We start from the raw sequence: 5,000 nt of genomic DNA, 5'->3' as shown, positions 1-5,000 counted from the left end.
TTTGTTCACCGAACCCAATTTTTAGAAAAAAAACACACACACATAATTTTTGATAACTTCTTGTTGCCTCTTCCAAAAATTCCCGATTTACTTTTTGTTAATTTACCGGCTTAGTGTGAGATAGAAACATGCCTGTCTCGTCGTAATAATGAGTGAATCAATGAATGAAAGTGGAAAAAATGAAGGTTAACTCCCTTTTTTATGTTTATGTTAAACCAATCACTGATCTTATACTTTGTATTATTAATATAATCTAGTTTCTTTTTATAATATCTATTTATTTCTAATAAATATTTATATAATAGATTGAATTTATCTAATTTATTTCTATATCGAATAGAGTGGCGATTAAAATGAATGATTTACTGAGTATAAATCGTGAATCAAAAATGGAAAATCATAAAAGATGGAAAAAGCTTTCGGCTCTAGTCATTCCATTATATTGACAATTTCAAAAAACTGCTCATACTATGAGCATAGTATGGTCGCGGTCAGGCAAGTATGCCCCATCGTCTAGCGGTTCAGGACACCTCTCTTTCAAGGAGGCAGCGGGGATTCGACTTCCCCTGGGGGTAGGGTACTACGAAAGGAAGTTGATCATGGATTATCAATAAACCTAGAATTGATTCTTCCTGGGTCGATGCCCGAGCGGTTAATGGGGACGGACTGTAAATTCGTTGGCAATATGTCTACGCTGGTTCAAATCCAGCTCGGCCCAATAATTCGCTGATCCGCCATAACCTAAAATGCCCATTTTTTTGTATTTTGTTTTCCCGAAAAGCCAAACAAAAAAATTAGGGAAGAATAAAAAGTCCAATTTTGTGATATATCCATCCCTACCGCTATTTGTTTTTTATTTTGTTCTATTTATTTAGTTGTTCCCATAAATTATGACCTTGATAACGCTCTAGATTCATATCAGGATCATTAAATAGAAAGTTTAATGAAAAGAAAAAGAGTAAAGTAAACAAAAAAGAAGACTCTTTTTTGTTTTCATTTTCAAATTGATTATTGATCGATTTATTTGGCAATAACGAAAGGATTCCTAGTAACTAGGAATCCGCGTCGCTCTCACTCAAAGTGCATACCCGTATGGATATCAATATATCACTCGCGCCTTTGTTTGTTACAACCCGGCTTCGAATCTAAAATCTAAATAGAAAATGGCTTGAATGAAATCATAAGACTATCTATGTTGTACACTTTTCTTTATTTCCTGGGATTGTAGTTCAATCGGTCAGAGCACCGCCCTGTCAAGGCGGAAGCTGCGGGTTCGAGCCCCGTCAGTCCCGACGGATAAAATTTTTAAAATACATCAATTGATCCTCCGTTTTCTGTCAAAGGGGATACAAATGACAGAATTTCATTCCCAACGATATCTTTATCTTTTTTTTATTTATTTTTTCCTTTCTCTTTTTTGTTGGGGTTTATTTGGAAACTATTTGTAAACGGTGAAAGTGGAAAAGCAGTCAGATGATACATCATCAGATGATTGTACAAGGAAGGCGGTAGATTATCGAAAAGAAAGGGTGGAAAAGAATATATATAAATAAAGGAAAGGAATTCTTTTGATTGGACCAGGCATCACTTTTTGTATTCGGTGTGGATAAAAGATCTTCCTATGTTATACTATTCAATTCTCGACGGTGAATCGATTTGATAGCCTAGATATTGTTATTCATGATATTGATCCGATTCGATGTCATTGAAATGTAAGTCATTGCATTGAATTTACAAGCGACAAATTTATCATCTCTATGGGATTAAATCCCGAGTTATTGCGAAGTAAAAAAAACAATGAAATTATGGAAGTAAATATTCTCGCATTTATTGCTACAGCGCTGTTCATTCTAGTTCCTACCGCTTTTTTACTTATAATATACGTAAAAACTGTCAGTCAAAGTGATTAATTTGAATGAAACTTGACTTTTTATCAAGGAGTTAAGAAAAAAAGGATTCAAATCTCACGTCTTAAATAAAATGAATGGACTAGAATCAGCAGTATCCTATAAAACTCGATAGTATGGTAGAAAAAATATGAATCTTTCTACCATACTATCTATATCTATTATTGTAATGTAGAAAGATACAAGCTTAATATAGATGAATCCACAATATGGATCTTCATACATGTCGATATCAATTAAATATATGTACTGTACATAGTATCTCAATTTTATTTCTTCGCTTGATCTATTTTATTTGTGTTGATTTCAATTAATCTGAAATAATTGAAAGGCAAGTCTTACGATTTTATAATTCTTTCATTTCATGGATTTGATTTTTTTGGTGGATACCGAGATTCCTATTAAAATAATCAGAAATGAAGGAAAAATGGAATGGAATAGGCATATATTAATTAAATTAATAAAAAAAAAAGAAAACCAAGTAATCTTTTTTTTTGAACATTCCAAAGAAGTAATTCGTTGAGCAACTGACAGATGATCCAAAGAGTTCTATGGTAACTTTTCTTCGTATTTCGTTTCGAAAAAAGGGTATACCCTGCCGATTTTGAATTTAACTTCTTTGATCCATGATATGAAATGAGTCAATAAAGCATTTCATAAATGAAATTCAACTAAAACTGGGGGTAAGTGTCTAATATGTGACTACACTAAGGCAAGATCTTATTAAATTAAATAAAAAAAAGACTTTTTTTTTCTCTTTGAACAGTAAAGAGGAGGAAATAAAACAAGCAAATACAGAAAACAAAGGGGGTTCCTTGTCCCTCATTGTCCGTTTCTAACTCTGGTAAGAGCTGGTTCATCAAAATAGACAATTTAGGAAGAATTCTTTTTTTTTTAATTGCCTATCATCCGGATCCCTTTACTTTCGAAATACGAACATGGGGATTATTGAAATGTTTGTTTGATTTTGATTGAAAAGGTGTTATTCATAGAATACATTACTCCACTAGAATCCAAGAATTTCGAAATGAAGACTAATAAAATAGTTAAAATAAAAAAAGGCTTTGCAAAACGATCTAGAAAACAATTGATACGGTTTGATTCCTCAACCCCAATTAGGAGTACCCCTAGAGCCCACTTCTTCCCCATACTACGAGTGAAAGGGAAAATGTAAAGACTACCATTAAAGCAGCCCAAGCAAGACTTACTATATCCATGTGTATTATGTCCCCTATCTCTATGAATATGAAACAAATATGAAGGAATTCCATTTTTCCATTATTGTTCACTAATAATAGTGGAATTACTGGCGCAGAGTCAAAAAGAAAAGGGAATTGTGACACGCCACCGTTGATGAATCACTTCGATAAATCCGCTTATAACAAGCTCTTATATGATTTCGAGTAAAATCGAGAACCATTAAGCACAAGCAAAATGCGCAGTAACACTTTTGGAAATATCAAAAGAATGTTACTCACATGTATCAATAATAAGACTTATTCTTTCTTTTGGTGTCCCTCATTAAGTAAAAGCCGATTATCTATCCAATCTAATATTAATTGGATGCCTGAACATTCAGAGACTTTCATCCGTCTGTATACAAAGTATCTTCCAACCCTTCTACAACCATTCATTAGTTAATTAGACACTCCCGTTATCCAATCTAATTCAAGACTCCTCTAGTAGCCACTCCATTAGTAAGGGGGGCTCCCATATCAAGATTTACTGATTCCCTTCCACTACTTTAGTTTTTCCTTGAATCCTAGACGTTAGGAGACGTTAGGATTTCGAGTTTTTTGTTGATCAGGCGACACCCGGATTTGAACTGGGGAATAAGGGATTTGCAGTCCCCCGCCTTACCGCTCGGCCATGTCGCCAAAAGGCTACAAACAAAAAAAGGAGAGTATCCCCCTTTTCTTTTTCATTTTTAGATCGGATCCATACCTTCAATTGGTTATAGTATCTCAAGACACACAATATCTAAAAACTTTCCCTTTCTTTTCTATTGAAAAAGAAAATGTGGATTCTCAGTTACAAAAGTCAAAATTCAGGACAAATAAATTGGAACCATTAACTATTGTTTGCAAATTTATGGACGATTCTTCTTCACTTGTCTTTTTCTAATGGTATAAGAAAATCAAACTGGATACATAACTAATCAGTATTGATTTTTTTTTTCAATAAAAAAAAAACTTTCTGAATTTCAAGTATATTATAATAATATAACAGCAATTATGAGTCTATGTAAACCCCAGAGCATAAGTTGTTACACAGTTATAGTTATCTAATGAGGTATTTTATCTATCTAGATATGATGTCCATAGGGAATCAGCACGAAATTATCGTGTTTCAATTTTTCATTGAATAGATTAAAATAAAAGAAAAATAGAATTTTGATAGAGCACGCCATGTCTTGTCTCCATTAGAGCGTTATAATGGAATAAAAGAAAGACATATATAAATAGAAATGCTATATCTGCACATGTTTAATAAATATAAGCCCCTTTTCGTACGCACTTCAATCATATTCTAAATATTCTACTAAAAATAAAAACTAAAAAGTGGGTAAAACATCTATCTTCTCTGCGAATCGTTTTTGAACAATGGAGTCCATGAAAAATTAAGCGCTAGAAAAATCAACTCTCTCCTATATATATATTTTAGAATTATTTTGTCTTTATCTCAATGAACAGATCAAATCAGGAATTCCTTTCATTTTCTGGTATTCAATCGGATTGGAATATGTAATATCATAATAATGGTAGAAATTGAATTATTTTTTTTTATATTCTATACAAAAACAAAACTCCATGCGGCTAAATGGCATTTATCAATTCTTTTCTGTATCTGTTTGTTCTAAATATAAATAAAAATTTGAGTATAATTTTTCTTCTTCCGTTCATACGCATTTCATATTTCATACATTCCACATATATTATATGGTATATGGAGTTAGATAAAATTTCATGTGATTCAGTAAACAGAATAGAAATTCAATTCCATCATTATTAGATCGATTCGTAGGATTCGATGAAGAATGAGAAAAGAATGGGATTCTTTTGAGAAATGGGAAATTCAAAATGCTCGGGGATG

At 32.4% G+C, this 5,000-nt stretch overlaps 3 non-coding genes and 1 pseudogene across 3 annotated transcripts; 3 read left to right on the top strand and 1 right to left on the bottom strand.

Moving 5' to 3' along the window:
- Nucleotides 1-634: 634 nt before the first annotated feature.
- On the top strand, nt 635-718 carry TRNAY-GUA (transfer RNA tyrosine (anticodon GUA)). The gene has a single exon. It is a non-coding gene; the product is annotated as a tRNA-Tyr (tRNA).
- A 500-nt stretch (nt 719-1,218) lies between these two features.
- On the top strand, nt 1,219-1,292 carry TRNAD-GUC (transfer RNA aspartic acid (anticodon GUC)). The gene has a single exon. It is a non-coding gene; the product is annotated as a tRNA-Asp (tRNA).
- Nucleotides 1,293-3,712: 2,420 nt separating this feature from the next.
- On the bottom strand, nt 3,713-3,784 carry TRNAC-GCA (transfer RNA cysteine (anticodon GCA)). The gene has a single exon. It is a non-coding gene; the product is annotated as a tRNA-Cys (tRNA).
- Nucleotides 3,785-4,623: 839 nt separating this feature from the next.
- The window catches only part of LOC128035959 (DNA-directed RNA polymerase subunit beta-like), a 6,429-nt pseudogene continuing 6,052 nt past the window's right edge, over nt 4,624-5,000 (top strand).

This window comes from Gossypium raimondii, chromosome 2, assembly GCF_025698545.1.
Source record: "Gossypium raimondii isolate GPD5lz chromosome 2, ASM2569854v1, whole genome shotgun sequence".
NCBI lineage: Eukaryota > Viridiplantae > Streptophyta > Magnoliopsida > Malvales > Malvaceae > Gossypium > Gossypium raimondii.
Note: the sequence above shows the minus strand (reverse complement) of the source record. Positions and strands in the feature narration are given on the sequence as shown.